Source organism: Mizuhopecten yessoensis, unplaced genomic scaffold (assembly GCF_002113885.1).
Source record: "Mizuhopecten yessoensis strain PY_sf001 unplaced genomic scaffold, ASM211388v2 scaffold57, whole genome shotgun sequence".
In the NCBI taxonomy this organism is placed as follows: domain Eukaryota; kingdom Metazoa; phylum Mollusca; class Bivalvia; order Pectinida; family Pectinidae; genus Mizuhopecten; species Mizuhopecten yessoensis.
In genome coordinates, this window is record NW_018403356.1 from 104,581 (window position 1) to 123,635 (window position 19,055).

At 38.4% G+C, this 19,055-nt stretch overlaps 1 protein-coding gene across 3 annotated transcripts in view; it reads left to right on the top strand.

Annotated features, from left to right (window-relative positions):
• The first annotated feature begins 3,391 nt into the window (after positions 1–3,391).
• LOC110449022 (tachykinin-like peptides receptor 99D) overlaps positions 3,392–19,055 on the top strand; it is a 41,324-nt gene continuing 25,660 nt past the window's right edge. For 2 of the 3 annotated variants that reach the window (XM_021495709.1, XM_021495626.1), the window contains exon 1: positions 3,392–3,799. The gene's annotated coding sequence lies outside the window, so the exon portion shown is untranslated. Of the gene's footprint in view, positions 3,800–14,422; positions 14,757–19,055 lie in introns of those variants that run through there. The other variant, XM_021495879.1, reaches the window with a different exon arrangement.

The window sequence follows — 19,055 nt, forward strand, 5'->3', positions numbered from 1 at the left end:
TCTAAAGGGTTTCCGTACATCATACCAATCTACAGCTCATCGTTTAGTAGATCTATCTAAAGGGTTTCCGTACATCATACCAATCTACAGCTCATTGTTAAGTGGATCTATCTAAAGGGTTTCCGTACATCATACCAATCTACGACTCATTGTTTAATAGATCTATCTAAAGGGTTTCCGTACATCATACCAATCTACAGCTCATCGTTAAGTGGATCTATCTAAAGAGTTTCCGTACTTCATACCAATCTACGACTCATTGTTTAATAGATCTATCTAAAGGGTTTCCGTACATCATACCAATCTACAGCTCATCGTTTAGTGGATCTGTCTAAAGGGTTTCCGTACATCATACCAATCTACGGCTCATTGCTTAGTGGATCTCGCTATGCTAGTGGATGTCCGTGCCATGTACATGATTCACAGTAGTTTCGCCCTTCGTTTAACCAAAGGAACTCCCTCCTTTTTTAGAGCTCTATGATTTGTTAGCGAGATAACTTTAACTATGGCAAGATGACCTTTTTAAACTAAGATATGTCACAGAAATTCATAATCCGAGGTACATGTCCTTTCGCTAAAATAAATGCCACACACACAAACATGAACTTTAAGGAAATGAGAAAGATCCTGCTTCACTTCGGTATACCACAAGGTGTCCTTCCTTACAAACGAGAGAAATAAAGTTTATTTAAACGGCCAAAATTCAGAAATACACTAGATATGTCACAAATCCGCGGATTGAAACAGATAGTGTTCACGAGGAGTTACAACATCCATGCATGCAAACAGATATCAATATCATAGAAAACAAGTAATTTTTCACATTATACAACGCCGGTATGACAAAGTGCTGTGATAAATAACGGTGATTACACCAAAGCTGTACCATACACAAGTAGTTGACCGGTAGTACATTGGTCATACGTCATCTCACGGCGGTGTTCCGTTACACTAACATCATCACGGAAGCCTTAAGTCATTTGCTCGTTGGAAACAGGAGACCCTTAAAGTCAGATCTGATGACTCGACCAGCCTCGTTTTGTATGATGACATTTCTATATTGGTCTCGTGTCAATCCGTGGGAGGGTGATATATGGTTCAGACAAGTCCGTATATATATTGACGTAAAAAAGTAAACGTTTGTTATTGTAAATTTCGCAAATTTTATTGAAGATATTTCATAAGTGGTAAATTTAACAGTTTTCACTGGATCCTTTTTGGCTGATATATGAGAAATATCTGATGTTGTGACACAAGCAGCGGTGTCAGGAATGTCGCCACAATAGAGTCACTCATCCCTTAGTCCCGGTTCTATTTCCCGTACCCTCCTCACCATATAACCCATCAAACTGTTATTTTTTTTCGAATTGGATATTCTTCCGTTCTCAAGATGTACCTGCGTCACATTGACGACTTTGGTTGGGGGGTTGGCGCGTTCTCCAAGTTCATCCCCAAATGTTCAATGGGGAAGGAGCAAAGAACTGTTGGTGGCAAATCAAGTACTGAGGCGTTGTTTTGGTCTAAAAAAGCACGACACATCCTTGCAACGTGTGGCCTGGCATTTTTCTAGTTGAAAGTAAGATTCCACTGAAGTATAAGGGGACTGATGTGGGGCTGGAGGACCTGATCTCGAAATCTAACGGCTATGATTGTCCTGGATAATAACTTAAGGGGGTTTAACGCCATTAGAACTGCCCCAAACTATAATAGACCCTCCCGCAAATCTGTCGTTTCCCTAAACGCTTTCATTTGCATATCGTTCACCGCGACGACGTCGGTAGACACATTAGTGGCAATCGGACGTGAAACGTGGCTCGTCATTAAACCGGATACGTCTTCAATCAGCCCAGCGATATACAGTTGGGGCATGTGTACGGCACCATTACAGACGACATTGACATGGCCTTTGATTAAGTTGGGGTGCGACGGAAGGACGACATGGCTTGAAGTTGAAATCGTGCAACCGCTGTTCTCGGTTACGGTCGGTGTCGATGTTTACCAATTAATGCTGTATGCTGTTACCGTTACAGTTTTAAAACGCTTCCGGAGGTAAGACAGACGTTAGCTCTGTCTTGACGTCACGACGTTACGTGTGGACGTCAACTTATAGGACGGTCTGTTAATAGTCCAGTGTGTCCAAGCCGACCAACTAAACGGGCAATAGTTGATGCATGAACACCAAACTGCTGGGCGACGCAACGTTGTGATTGACGTTGTAAAATTAGGTCAAAAGTCCTGGAAGTTTTCCTTCTGTTTCCGTCTTACTTCTGTAACGTAAACAACCTAAACAACAGGTAACTATGTAACATATGCCATTACTTTTAATGCCTCAGCTGGATTCTTGAGTAGCGAATCACAATAAAGTATGTTTTAGCAGCCATTGTCTGTATCCTAGATAGAAATGTGACCAGGTGCTGGGAGGTATCAGAGCCAGTGCTTCACATGGGTTTATAAATAACACCAATTAATCTTCACCACTTAATACGATCACAGACCACCTATTGCGATAATTCATATATTGAAAACTGCATGGTCAGCGGAACAGCGTTGTTTGTTAGATTAAAAATAAGTAAAGAGGAATACACACAGGAACTGAAAGAGAGAACAATAGAAACACGGGGAAAACGACACAGTGAAGATCACGGAGGATTACAAGAGAACGGTTGGGAATAATCAAATACTGTATTGTCTTTTAAAAAAACACAGTGTGCCGTCTTGAATGTTAAAACACTGTATTGTCATGAACTGCAAAAAAAACATACTGTCTTAAACTATTTTATTTTAAATCATGAACAATATTGTCTTGAACAACCAAAGTAAGGTGCTCTCTTTGGCATACATTTTCCTTTTCTATTGTCATTACTAATGAAACACTTAATTGTTTTTAACTCCAAAACAATGTATCTTCTCGAAGTACAAAATAATGTACTATTTTAAACAATCAAACAATATACCGTCTTGAACAATTGTCTTTTTGCATAGTCTTTACAAATAAACATTATATTGTCTTGAACAACAGAATAATTAACTGTCTTGAATGACAATATGGTACTCTTTTGAATAATGAACACTGAATTGTCTTGAACAACAAACCCCTTTAATACACTAATTGAGTGAATTTATATGATGTGTATGGTATTATCTCACTAATAACTTCTTCATATTCTCTATCTTAATTTATTCGCGGACGACATGTTCTGATAAATTCTTTCCTCTTTCGAGGGCGTGTCTGACATAGTCTAGAAGATTTATAATGGAACCTTGTTTTTATTTATGTCTTATTATAAAACAACATGGATTTAAATACCAGATATATGAAGTGTTTTTATCGTTGTATCTTTCGTCTGACACTTATCGTGATTCAGCAGGAAGGGATAAGGATTTATATAAACGTCGACCGCAACAGAGAACGTGTAGGATAGGACGTGATGGAAGTGACGGCGGTATCTCCACCCAGCTCACGGTTTATACCAGCCAGCCTAGCAGGTATCTATTACTCCAGCGGGCTGTCCACCAATAACCGGCACTTTTATATTGGACAGAAATCCCTGTGCCAACAAAACGGTCGTCAGATTGGAATAGCGGGTGTGGTGCCTTTTTCTATGAATGACAATTACAGCAGTGTGGCAGTGTCACGACACAAGTAGCGTAAGATTGGGTTGAAGGATCGAGGTGAAACGTACTGGAAATTAGGGTGGAGAAAATACTGCAAGCAGACGATACAGACACTGGGACTACGACCAGACTTAGTCGAACTGTGATTACAGGGCATTCTGTGGAATACATACTGTGACATCAGGTAAGTTGTGACATTGGGTGAGTTGATATATTCATTTTCATCAGTGATTCTCTGTATTCCGTAATTTGATAGGACGCGTACGCTTTAAAAGCAAATCATATTACAGATTGTAAAATGTTAAAATTGTGTTTGACTGCAGTTTCTACTAAATGGAATATTGACATATATATATATCTCCATGGATATAATAAAACATCTAGAAGTTTAATAATTAAACAGGAACAACATTAAGTTGATGTATTACTTTTCTGTTTATAAAAAGGGCAACAATCAAATTCATACCAACACCTGGAAATACCGTTTAAAACCTGCAATGAAAAATCGCGTGTTTTTCACTTATTGTCTTCAGAAATGAATGAAAAAAATAATAACTTAGTTGTTGTTTAGATACCAATAATCAATGCTCGCCTACCTGCTAGTGCCCGTTATAGACAAAGACTGTTGAAAGTACGTGTCCAATATTTGCATTAGATCTTAACATGATACATGTACATATTTTGTAAATGTATTTTATTCATGTTTCCCTTGTATACGAATGTATAACATTTAACTGTCTCAGTGTGTAATGTTTCATTATGTCTCATTTTGTAACATGTCACTTTGTCTCATTGTGTACTATGTCACTTTGTCTCATTGTGTACTATTTCACTTTGTCTCATTGTGAAACATTTCATTATGTATCATTGTGTAATATGTAATTGAGTTTCGATGTGTAGCATTTCACTATGTCTCAGTGTGTAAGGTTCCCACTATGTCTCAGAGTGTAACGTTCGCCTATGTCTCAGTGTGTAACGTTCCAGTGTGTAACGTTCCACTATGTCTCAGTGTGTAACTTTCCACTATGTCTCAGTGTGTAACGTTCCAGTGTGTAACGTTCCACTATGTCTCAGTGTGTAGCATTTCACTATGTCTCAGTGTGTAAGGTTCCCACTATGTCTCAGTGTGTAACGTTCCACTATGTCTCAGTGTGTAGCATTTCACTATGTCTCAGTGTGTAAGGTTCCCACTATGTCTCAATGTGTAACGTTCCACTATGTGTCAGTGTGTAGCATTTCACTATGTCTCAGTGTGTAAGGTTCCCACTATGTCTCAGTGTGTAACGTTCCACTATGTCTCAGTGTGTAGCATTTCACTATGTCTCAGTGTGTAAGGTTCCCACTATGTCTCAGTGTGTAACGTTCCACTATGTCTCAGTGTGTAGCATTTCACTATGTCTCAGTGTGTAAGGTTCCCACTATGTCTCAGTGTGTAACGTTCCACTATGTCTCAGTGTGTAACGTTCCACTATGTCTCAGTGTGTAACGTTCCACTACGTCTCAGGGTGTAAGGTTCCACTTTGTCTCAGTCTGTAACGTTCCACTTTGTCTCAGTCTGTAAAGTTCCACTTTGTCTCAGTGTGTAACGATCCAGTGTGTAACGTTCCACTATGTCTCAGTGTGTAGCATTTCACTATCTCTCAGTGTGTTAAGTTCCACTATGTCTCAGTGTGTTAAGTTCCACTATGTCTCAGTGTGTAACGTTCCACTATGTCTCAGCGTGTAACGTTCCACTATCTTTCAGTGTGCAACGTTCCACTATGTCTCAGTGTGTAGCATTTCACTATGTCTCAGTGTGTAACGTTCCCACTATGTCTCAGTCTGTAACGTTCCACTTTGTCTCAGTCTGTAACGTTCCACTTTGTCTCAGTGTGTGAGTTTCCCACTATGTCTCAGTGTGTAACGTTCCACTATGTCTCAGCGTGTAACGTTCCACTATCTTTCAGTGTGCAACGTTCCACTATGTCTCAGTGTGTAGCATTTCACTATCTCTCAGTGTGTTAAGTTCCACTATGTCTCAGTGTGTTAAGTTCCACTATGTCTCAGTGTGTTAAGTTCCACTATGTCTCAGTGTGTTAAGTTCCACTATGTCTCAGTGTGTAACGTTCCAGTGTGTAGCATTTCACTATGTCTCAGTGTGTAAGGTTCCCACTGTCTCAGTGTGTAACGTTCCACTATGTCTCAGTATGTAACGTTCCACTATCTTTCAGTGTGTTAGGTTCCACTATGTCTTAGTGTGTAACGTTCCACTTTGTCTCAGTGTGTAACGTTTCACTTTGTCTCAGTCTGTAACGTTCCACCATGTCTCAGTGTGTAACGTTCCACTTTGTCTCAGTGTGTAACGTTCCACCATGTCTCAGTCTGTAAGTTCCACTATGTCTCAGCGTGTAACGTTCCATTATGTCTAGGTGTGTAATTTTTCACTATCTCTCAGTGTGTTAAGTTCACCTATGTCTCAGTGTGTTTAGTTCCACTATGTCTCAGTGTGTAACGTTCCACTATGTCTCAGCGTGTAACGTTCCACTATCTTTCAGTGTGTTAAGTTCCACTATGTCTCAGTGTGTAACGTTCCACTATGTCTCAGTGTGTAGCATTTCACTATGTCTCAGTGTGTAACGTTCCACTATGTCTCAGTATGTAACGTTCCACTTTGTGTCAGTCTGTAACGTTCCACTTTGTCTCAGTGTGTAAGGTTCCCTCTATGTCTCAGTGTGTAACGTTCCACTATGTCTCAGCCTGTAATGTTCCACTATGTCTCAGTGTGTAATTTTTCACTACCTCTCAGTGTGTAAGGTTCCCATTATGTTTCAGTGTGTAAGGTTCCACTTTGTCTCAGTATGTAACGTTCAACTTTGTCTCAGTCTGTGACGTTCCACTTTGTCTCAGTGTGTAACGTTCCACTTTGTCTCAGTATGTAACGTTCAACTTTGTCTCAGTCTGTAAAGTTCCACTTTGTCTCAGTATGTAACGTTCCACTATCTTTCAGTGTGTTAAGTTCCACTATGTCTCAGCCTGTAATGTTCCACTATGTCTCAGCGTATAACGTTCCACTATGTCTAGGTGTGTAATTTTTCACTATCGTCTCAGTGTGTAATGTTTCATTATGTCTCAGTGTGTAAAGTTCCACTATGTCTCAGTATGTAACGTTCCACTACGTCTCAGTGTGTAAGATTCCACTTTGGCTCAGTCTGTAACGTTCCACCATGTCTCAGTCTGTAACGTTCCACGTTTTCTCAGTGTGTGAGTTTCCCACTATGTCTCAGTGTTTAACGTTTCACTTTGTCTCAGTGTGTGAGTTTCACACTATGTCTCAGTGTGTAGCATTTCCCTATGTCTCAGTGTGTAGCATTTCCCTATGTCTCAGTGTGAAACGTCCCACTATGTCTCAGTGTGTAGCATTTCACTAGTGGGTAACGTTTCACTATGTCTCAGTGTGTACCGTTCCAGTCTGTAGCATTTCACTATGTCTCAGTGTGTTAGGTTCCACAATCTCTCAGTGTGTAACGTTTCCCTTTGTCTCAGTCTGTAACGTTCCACTACGTCTCAGTGTGTAATTTTCACTATCTTTCAGTGTGTTAAGTTCCATTATGTCTCAGAGTGTAATGTTTCATAATGTCTCAGTGTGTAATGTTTCATTATGTCTCAGTGTGTAAAGTTCCACTATGTCTCAGTATGTAACGTTCCACTAGGTCTCAGTGTGAAACGTTCCACTACGTCTCAGTGTGTAATTTTTCACTACCTCTCAGTGTGTAAGGTTCGCATTATGTTTCAGTGTGTAAGGTTCCCCCTATGTCTCAGTGTGAAACGTCCCACTATGTCTCAGTGGGTTAGGTTCCACTATGTCTCAGCCTGTAATGTTCCACTATGTCTCAGTGTATAACGTTCCACTATGTCTCAGTCTGTAACGTTCCAATTTGTCTCAGTGTGTGAGCTTCCCACTATGTCTCAGTGGGTAAGGTTCCCACTATGTCTCAGTGTGTATGGTTCCCACTATGTCTCAGTGTGTTAGGTTCCACTATGTCTCAGTGTGTAACGTTTCACTTTGTCTCAGTCTGTAACGTTCCACCATGTCCCAGTGTGTAACGTTCCACTATTTCTCAGTGTGTAACGTTTCACTTTGTCTCAGTGTGTAACGTTCCACCATGTCTCAGTCTGTAACGTTCCACTATGTCTCAGCGTGTAACGTTCCACTATCTTTCAGTGTGTTAAGTTCCACTATGTCTCAGTGTGTAACGTTCCACTACGTCTCAGTGCGTAAGGTTCCCACTATGTCTCAGTGTGTAACGTTCCACTTTGTCTCAGTGTGTAACGTTCCACTATTTCTCAGCGTGTAACGTTCCACTATGTCTCAGTGTGTAATTTTCACTATCTTTCAGTGTGTTAAGTTCCATTATTTCTCAGAGTGTAATGTTTCATAATGTCTCAGTGTGTAACGTTCCACTTTGTCTCAGTGTGTAACGTTCCACTATGTCTCAGCCTGTAACGTTCCACTATGTCTCAGTGTGTAATTTTTCACTATCTCCTAGTGTGTAAGGTTCCCATTATGTTTCAGTGTGTAAGGTTCCACTATGTCTCAGTATGTAACTACCTCTCAGTGTGTAAGGTTCCCATTATGTTTCAGTGTGTAAGGTTCCACTATGTCTCAGTATGTAACTACCTCTCAGTGTGTAAGGTTCCCATTATGTTTCAGTGTGTAAGGTTCCACTATGTCTCAGTATGTAACGTTCCACTTTGTCTCAGTCTGTGACGTTCCACTTTGTCTCAGTGTGTAAGGTTCCACTATGTCTCAGTATGTAACTACCTCTCAGTGTGTAAGGTTCCCTTTATGTTTCAGTGTGTAAGGTTCCGCTATGTCTCAGTATGTAACTACCTCTCAGTGTGTAAGGTTCCCTTTATGTTTCAGTGTGTAAGGTTCCACTTTGTCTCAGTGGGTAACGTTCCACTACGTCTCAGTGTGTAATTTTCACTATCTTTCAATGTGTTAAGTTCCATTATGTCTCAGAGTGTAATGTTTCATAATGTCTCAGTCTGTAACGTTCCACTATGTATCAGCGTGTAACGTTCCACTATGTCTCAGTGTGTAATTTTTCACTATCTCCTAGTGTGTAAGGTTCCCATTATGTCTCAGTGTGTAATGTTTCATTATGTCTCAGTGTGTAATCTCAGTCTGTAACGTTCCACTTTGTCTCAGTGTGTAAGGTTCCCATTATGTCTCAGTGTGTAATGTTTCATTATGTCTCAGTGTGTAACATTTTACTTTGTCTCAGTGTGTAATATTTCACTTTGTCTTAATGTGTAACATTTTTCCTATGTCTCAGTGTGTAACATTTCACTTTGTCTCTATATCGCTTTCATTCAATAAGTATGCATCCCTGTCATGTCAAAGTTAGTTCTGCTGATGGTTTACTCATATATATGTAAATCATTGGTTTGTCACATCGACTTTCAGCCAAACAAGGGAAATTCAATAGCTTGAACTGTGAGATATTGGTTATTCTCACTAACCTACCTGTCACGCTAACATTAAGATATAGATCATACAATTACTGGAGACGTTCCTATTAATTTTTCAAGACAGTAAAGAGTTTTTTATGAGGTTTTAGACATGTTACTGTTGGAACTCACACGACAGATAATCTTATCACCTCGTTACAAGTTATAGCCTAATAAAAAAACACTGATAAAATATCTACCGAGGCGAACCAGAAATAGGAGACCTAGATCCACACTGGGTGTTTCTCATACATATCGGAGCTATCTGTCTTCATGGAGCCTAGGTCTAAACTGTGTTTCTTCACATTTAGGAGATATTTGTCTTGAAAGCTTAAGTCTAAACACATGTGGTAGGTAAGTGTCTTGCCCTAATGACATCAACACATAAAAGAAAAAATAGCTTCCCTACAGTTTCCCCCTTGTGAACATTTGGATAGTGTATTGAATTTGACTGCTGGTTGGTGTATGGTTTGTATACTATAATATTATATTACACATAAGGTGAAACAACTATTCTACAGTTTCATATATTGTGATATAACATAAGTTGTAGGTTAATAAACGATGATTCTCGTCAGATCGTATATCTGTACACGTGTTCTACTACGCCTACCTTTACTAGAGCGACCAACCCACTAATGGGTAGGAACCTCAGATAAAGCTGTGGGTGAATGGTTCTATTGTCTGGTGTAATATTGACCGTACTATCTTTATCACAAAATAATGTGGAAGTGGAAATTTCCGCAATTAAACGTTTAATAAATTAGAGAGAAACTATGTGATGGCAAATATATTGACATACTATGGAATACGTACACATCGCAGCAACGTTGCTGATACAAACAGTTCCTCGTGGCAAATAGTTTGGAACACAATTTCCAAACAGCTGTAGCTGTGTCTCGCTTTCGGTTGTACTGTGTACAGTTAAATAAATGTACTCATGTCTCACATTGTATAGTGAAATAAGTGCACTGATATCTCACATCGTATAGTGAAATAAGTGTACTGATATCTCCCATTATATAGTGAAATAAGTGTACTGATATCTCACATTGTATAGTGAAATAAGTGTACTGATGTCTCACATTGTATAGTGAAATAAGTGTACTGATGTCTCACATTGTATAGTGAAATAAGCGTACTGATATCTCACATTGCATAGTGAAATAAGTGTACTGTTATCTCACATTGTATAGTGAAATAAGTGTACTGATGTCTCACATTGTATAGTGAAATAAGTGTACTGATATCTCACATTGTATAGTGAAATAAGTGTACTGATGTCTCACATTGTATAGTGAAATAAGTGTACTGATATCTCACATTGTATAGTGAAATAAGTGTACTGATATCTCACATTGTATAGTGAAATAAGTGTACTGATATCTCACATTGTATAGTGAAATAAGTGTACTGATATCTCACATTGTATAGTGAAATAAGTGTACTGATATCTCACATTGTATAGTGAAATAAGTGTACTGATATCTCACATTGTATAGTGAAATAAGTGTACTGATATCTCACATTGTATAGTGAAATAAGTGTACTGATATCTCACATTGTATAGTGAAATAAGTGTACTGATATCTCACATTGTATAGTGAAATAAGTGTACTGATATCTCACATTGTATAGTGAAATAAGTGTACTGATATCTCACATTGTATAGTGAAATAAGTGTACTGATATCTCACATTGTATAGTGAAATAAGTGTACTGATATCTCACATTGTATAGTGAAATAAGTGTACTGATATCTCACATTGTATAGTGAAATAAGTGTACTGATATCTCACATTGTATAGTGAAATAAGTGTACTGATATCTCACATTGTATAGTGAAATAAGTGTACTGATGTCTCACATTGTATAGTGAAATAAGTGTACTGATATCTCACATTGTATAGTGAAATAAGTGTACTGATATCTCACATTGTATAGTGAAATAAGTGTACTGATATCTCACATTGTATAGTGAAATAAGTGTACTGATGTCTCACATTGTATAGTGAAATAAGCGTACTGATATCTCACATTGTAAAGTGAAATAAGTGTACTGATGTCTCACATTGTATAGTGAAATAAGTGTACTGATATCACACATTATATAGTGAAATAAGTGTACTGATGTCTCACATTGTATAGTGAAATAAGTGTACTGATGTCTCACATTGTATAGTGAAATAAGTGAACTGATGTCTCACATTGTATATTGAAATAAGTGTACTGATGTCTCACATTGTATAGTGAAATAAGTGCACTGATATCTCACATTGTATAGTGAAATAAGTGCACTGATATCTCACATTATATAGTGAAATAAGTGCACTGATATCTCACATTGTATAGTGAAATAAGTGTACTGATATCTCACATTGTATAGTAACATAAGTGTACTGATATCTCACATTGTATAGTGAAATAAGTGTACTGATATCTCACATTATAGTGAAATAATTGTTGTGGCATTGAAAGAGGAACCGTTTGATTTTGATGGTGTTTGTATGGTGAATGACTGTTTTACTGTCGGATACAACGAATATATCCGGCGAACCTAATCTGCCTATGTGCTATTTATATTATGAATGCTAGTTAGGTTGCATGTATGCCTGTTAATAATGTATTCTATCTTGATTCATATGTCAAAATAAGTCTCAAACGATACAGTACCAATGCCGATGCCAACATAAACTTTGCCGCTGTTATTGCATGCTTCATCAATATCCGACCTTTATAACAACCCGAACAGACCTTTGTGAAACATCCCTACCACCACTTGGATTGCAGTTAGATTGTTTAAGTTCATAACTGAAGGCTTGTGAATCTATTACAGTGATACAGGTTGATACTGGTGCTGTGATTTATCACCCGGCATGTATACAGGGAGTGGGCCAAACGCCTCACCGTAGTGTCTACAGGATACAGTTACTGGTGAAGACTTCAGTGCCATGTATTATGATAGTCTAGGTACTGTGCCATGAGGAAATTGACGCGCACTCACTATCGTCATGCTGGCACAGGGTAATACGACACACAATAGGCAAATCATCTGCATTTCCTGACACGTTTATATACGCATTAGTGGCATCGCTTAAAATCAGCGACGCCCACGGATGTGCTTCATCCAGCTGATTAGGCACAGCTAGCTCCTTATATAAATCTTATATATAAAAAGATAAAATTATTTGAAATATTATTCTATTCATATTTTAAGTTTTAAGTTTAACCTCATGAATCAACAGCAGAATGAGTTAACTAATTTAATGTGTATTCTTCTAACCAAGTGGTGATAACGTCGCAAAATTCTTTTATGATTTTATTTTGTCGACGTGTAGCAACAAGTTCTATCATTTAATAATGTAAATAACCTAAATGAGCTGACCGAAGATAATTACAACTATGTACTCTTCCCGATGTGAACATGTTTGTCTATTATCAAACGTCGATCCTACGGTTTCTGACGGCTTAGCCTTTGTCTAAACAGCGGGATTCGTCTTCAAAACATATGCCGCTCATCAAGGCGATATCTTAACTCGAGCTGATCACTTTGCCGAGTTCTTAGCATCCATGTAGTTTTTTATCAACATTCATTGTCGTCCGCAAGTTAGATTACTGATACATGACCAAAAGTCCAACATACAGATGATACGACGCCTATTGTCAGCTATCAGAGATGGACCCGCCATGTTAACGTGACAGACCTTCCGATATTTTCAGTCAACCTTGATAGTAGAAGTGTCTCCTGGAAGGCGCCATTAAGATACCTTGTACGGGACAATGTCTGTCTTCGAGCATCTCCTGGATATATCAATGTCCCTACGAATAGATCTGAAGGGAGAAATCTATTACTTTTACAATTTAATCAATTGAAACAATCTATTTATATTAAAGAAGCCCAGCTTTGTCTCTATACTACGGCTTCCATGCATTCTATGATATTGCTAAATTAAAAGGTCCATTTAAAAGAAGTGCAGTCCTGTCATAACAGATGGCAGTGGAGTCTTGAGTGGGACCATCAGGTAAAAAACCAGTAACATTTCACGTTTAAGAACAACCTCTGCCCCGATGAGTAATTCGTTTAACGTTCCAGCTCCAACCAGCTGCCGTAGGTAATTAAGACATTGTAATTACATTTCTCGCTGTAATGAGTATATAACGTATTTTGGAAAGGTACAAAATATACCGCTAACTTCAGTTCAAAGAATATTTCATACGATGATCTTATAGTGTTGTCACGTGACTGCCATTCTGTGGGCTCTTGCCCTTCCTGTTCATTTTGTGACACAAACAAGTAGCTCACTTACTTATCCTCGCGATTTGCCCTTAAATATTTAACTAAACGTCCTTGAGGTTACACAATGGGAGTCTTTATGTATGCAGACTTAAGAAAATTTCCAGTAAATACTTCTTCAGATGATGAATTCTTTTTTTCCGGATTGAGTGTAATACCTTATTTGTCTGTGCAGTCTATCAGGAACTCTTTTGTTGTGTTTCCCAATGTATTAGGTCAGTAACGACATAATTATACAGTAAATAACAGTGATTGTGATTCAGATTAACACCTCTTTCTGACAACCACTAATGCAGTGGTCCTACTATCTAGCTAGGGTTGTTCGAGACAAATTAGCATTTTTTATACTGTCGCAGTAACCTAGTCGGAACGAAGGGGGCTGGATCATCGATATTACATATTACATTTGATTCGTGAATATTCAACCAATATCTGGCAAAAGCATACATAGCTGCTGAATCTCCGTCAGCTGGTTTTTGAGGTGATGCTCTGATTAACAAAATATGCACTGATAATGACATTTGCAGCTATGTGTGTTTGACTCGCATTCATCCATCTTCCGTTTTTCTATTTGGCTTTATCCTCTGTATAATTGTAGACTAGATATAACCTATTTGTATACTAGCTGTATCCTCTTTCTGGTGTATAAAGATTATTATTATCCAAACACAAATAATTAATTCGGTGTTATAGACACAGAAGGGTTGATTAGATGGTAGATGTTTACCCTCGTTTGGAACAAGTTTGTTTGTATGACAAACACTCGCACTGTTTGACTCCAAAATAATTGATTTGGTGGTATCAAAGAATATGCACTTCGTACATGGCCAGAGTAAAGCACATCATACTATATTAGATAAATAGTCTTAATAGAATTAGTATCATACATTCCCGCTATTAGCCAGACCAGTAAGCGGTTCCATACTGAGGAAAACCTCCAATTAGAGAACAGCTTGGTTCCGAACGTCGAGAGTCTTGGTGTTTACTGTATAATTTCCTGTTTGTATGTGGCTAGACAGTTTGGGAACTCGTTATCGATAGGCGGGTTAACAGGAGGCTGACGACGCTGACGTTCCCCGCCTTTTATGTATATCCAATTCGTACATATTGACGTCTCGACGACAGCACCTAATCCTGTTGTAATGTTTCGATTTCCAGTAAATATAAATGGATAGCATCGGTAATATAATGGTAACCTTTCACCTTGTTAGTGTTAATATCATAACACATTTTAAGTCTGGCACTTCCCGTTTACCTGCACTGGAGTGAAAACACCTGCAAGTGCAAACAGCTGTTTTGTGCATTGCATGGATTCTGATTGGATAGAAACAACTGATTTGAGCGCAGCTATAAGGTTGGTCAATATCTATTATGTTTCTCATGAAGTTCGATTGAAAGCTTTTTTATATCACATTGAATAATCTTTTAACAGAAATGGTGTTATGTTGTTTTCTATTTACGAAGCGATTATCCTTTAATCGATATTTTAACCAAACACAGTCCAATGGGTTACAGCTATGCTGGTTAGATCTTATTTGCCATGTATGTTATCATTGTCATAGTTTTCCGTGGAGGGAGGAGTCAACATGTTTGGACTATTAATGGCAAACAATCTACGTAAAACATAGAGGACCTAGGCTAACTGTAAACCTCTGGAATGCGTGTTTGACAGATATCGATGTTGAAGTTGAAACTATGTCATAATATAGGACTGAAGCTTATGTTAAACCTTCATAATACGTATAAGACTAACGTAACTCTAATAGGACTGAGGTTTACGTTAAACCTATCCTACACGTATAGGACTGAGGCTTACGTTAAACCTATCCTACACGTATAGGACTGAGGCTAACGTTAAACCTATCCTACACGTATAATAGGACTGAGGTTTACGTTAAACCTAACCTACACGTATAGGACTGAGGCTTATGTTAAACCTATCCTACACGTATAAGACTGAGGCTTACGTTTAATCTATCCTACACGTATAGGACTGAGGCTTACGTTAAACCTATCCTACAAGTATAGGACTGAGGCTTACGTTAAACCTATCCTACACGTATAGGACTGAGGCTTACGTTAAACCTATCCTACACGTATAGGACTGAGGCTTACGTTAAACCTATCCTACACGTATAGGACTGAGGCTTACGTTAAACCTATCCTACACGTATAGGACTGAGGCTTACGTTAAACCTATCCTACACGTATAGGACTGAGGCTTACGTTAAACCTATCCTACACGTATAGGACTGAGGCTTACGTTAAACCTATCCTACACGTATAGGACTGAGGCTTACGTTAAACCTATCCTACACGTATAGGACTGAGGCTTACGTTAAACCTATCCTACACGTATAGGACTGAGGCTTACGTTAAACCTATCCTACACGTATAGGACTGAGGCTTACGTTAAACCTATCCTACACGTATAGGACTGAGGCTTACGTTAAACCTATCCTACACGTATAGGACTGAGGCTTACGTTAAACCTATCCTACACGTATAGGACTGAGGCTTACGTTAAACCTATCCTACACGTATAGGACTGAGGCTTACGTTAAACCTATCCTACACGTATAGGACTGAGGCTTACGTTAAACCTATCCTACACGTATAGGACTGAGGCTTACGTTAAACCTATCCTACACGTATAGGACTGAGGCTTACGTTAAACCTATCCTACACGTATAGGACTGAGGCTTACGTTAAACCTATCCTACACGTATAGGACTGAGGCTTACGTTAAACCTATCCTACACGTATAGGACTGAGGCTTACGTTAAACCTATCCTACACGTATAGGACTGAGGCTTACGTTAAACCTATCCTACACGTATAGGACTGAGGCTTACGTTAAACCTATCCTACACGTATAGGACTGAGGCTTACGTTAAACCTATCCTACACGTATAGGACTGAGGCTTACGTTAAACCTATCCTACACGTATAGGACTGAGGCTTACGTTAAACCTATCCTACACGTATAGGACTGAGGCTTACGTTAAACCTATCCTACACGTATAGGACTGAGGCTTACGTTAAACCTATCCTACACGTATAGGACTGAGGCTTACGTTAAACCTATCCTACACGTATAGGACTGAGGCTTACGTTAAACCTATCCTACACGTATAGGACTGAGGCTTACGTTAAACCTATCCTACACGTATAGGACTGAGGCTTACGTTAAACCTATCCTACACGTATAGGACTGAGGCTTACGTTAAACCTATCCTACACGTATAGGACTGAGGCTTACGTTAAACCTATCCTACACGTATAGGACTGAGGCTTACGTTAAACCTATCCTACACGTATAGGACTGAGGCTTACGTTAAACCTATCCTACACGTATAGGACTGAGGCTTACGTTAAACCTATCCTACACGTATAGGACTGAGGCTTACGTTAAACCTATCCTACACGTATAGGACTGAGGCTTACGTTAAACCTATCCTACACGTATAGGACTGAGGCTTACGTTAAACCTATCCTACACGTATAGGACTGAGGCTTACGTTAAACCTATCCTACACGTATAGGACTGAGGCTTACGTTAAACCTATCCTACACGTATAGGACTGAGGCTTACGTTAAACCTATCCTACACGTATAGGACTGAGGCTTACGTTAAACCTATCCTACACGTATAGGACTGAGGCTTACGTTAAACCTATCCTACACGTATAGGACTGAGGCTTACGTTAAACCTATCCTACACGTATAGGACTGAGGCTTACGTTAAACCTATCCTACACGTATAGGACTGAGGCTTACGTTAAACCTATCCTACACGTATAGGACTGAGGCTTACGTTAAACCTATCCTACACGTATAGGACTGAGGCTTACGTTAAACCTATCCTACACGTATAGGACTGAGGCTTACGTTAAACCTATCCTAAACGTATAGGACTGAGGCTTACGTTAAACCTATGAAATATGTTATAGGAAGTGATATTTAACTATTGTTCTACGTCAATGACTGAGGCTGATGTTAAACTTCTGTGATACATCAATGACTGAGGCTGATGTTAAACTTATGCAATATGTCTAGGACTGAAGACGACGTTTCACCTTTGTAACACATGAAGGGCTGTGTCTAGCTACTGTTGGACATATGAAATACGTAAAGAACTGAGGCTGATGTTAAACTTCTGTTATACGTAAAGAAGGGATAAGGCTAACGTTAAACCAATGGAATATGTATGAAACTGAGGCCGAGATTGTAATGACTAAATCATCGGTGGAATGATAAATTATCCGAATATATCGCCTGGGGAGGTACGCCTACCCAAGTGAGAGGAACCGTCTCTGTGATTTATCTTATGTGATCGGACGTAGCGTTAATAGGACGTGGCGTTTTCAGAAATAACTGAGCATGGACGTTGTGTATCATCTGTTTTCTGACATTTGCTGGTCATTGTATAGGTATACAAACTCTACGCTTCTTACATCCCGTGTTCCTATGTATATATTCTACCACAACGCCTGTAATCCCTACATGGCAGCTCTACTTATCTGTTGAATTAACATACCAATACAAACTGTACTGTTTGAAGTTCCTTTAGCTTATGTTGATGTTATTACTAAGTTTGTCACCATATATATACACTTACAGTATATAACTAACACTTCTGTCAAAATTAGCTTCGTCACACTATATATTTATATGATTAACATAACTGAGACTGCCGTTATGACAAACATAATCACCCTATAAACTTCTATAATTAACACGTCTGTCAAAATTAGCTTCGTCACACTATATATTTATATGATTAACATAACTGACACTGCCGTTATGACAAACATAATCACCCTATAAACTTCTATAACTAACACGTCTGTCAAAATTAGCTTCGTCACACTATATATTTATATGATTAATAACTTTCCTTTCCTTAGCAGCACGGTATCAGCCTCCCATGCGTATGAAGTTTGCATGTCATAATATTGATTCATTAAACCAGGAAAAAAACCCAGGAAATTTCTTGTCTCCATAGTCGTATCGTGTTGATCAATTACTGATTCATTTTACCAATCTGTTAAAATACAGATGATGTTAATTTATGAATGTCGCTTTACGGGGTTTCCTAGAGGAGAAGCTTCAATTTACACTGTCCGTCACTATGTTAACTGCTTTGTTTCAGTGCTACCTCAGTGATTTTGATCACTATATTGGCATATTTGACATGATTGTGTGATTCCGGGAAAATCCACCGTGATTTAACTCATTTGATAAAAGCCAACAAATATTGGCACGGTTTGTACAATAGAACACTATTTATATATCACTTTTTCAATATTTTGCAATTTGTTTTTCTATTTCTTATCTTCTTTTCGATGAGCTTTACAAATACTTTCTGTAACAAACAGCCAACCGTTCTTTATTAAGCCATTACATGTTCCGTAACTGAAATATTGTTATCAATTAAACTATTCCGCCACAGAGTCTCCTTCAGCTACTAAACTGGTCCACCTATGTACTACACAAATAAGTATTTGACAACATTCAATTAACACAATGTTAAGTCAATTAACATTATATGTTATAACAATTATTCAATATTATAGACCGTAGGACGAATATTCATATTATGTTTATAAGGGCTGTTGGTATAAAAAAAAAAAAAAAAAAAAAAAAAAAA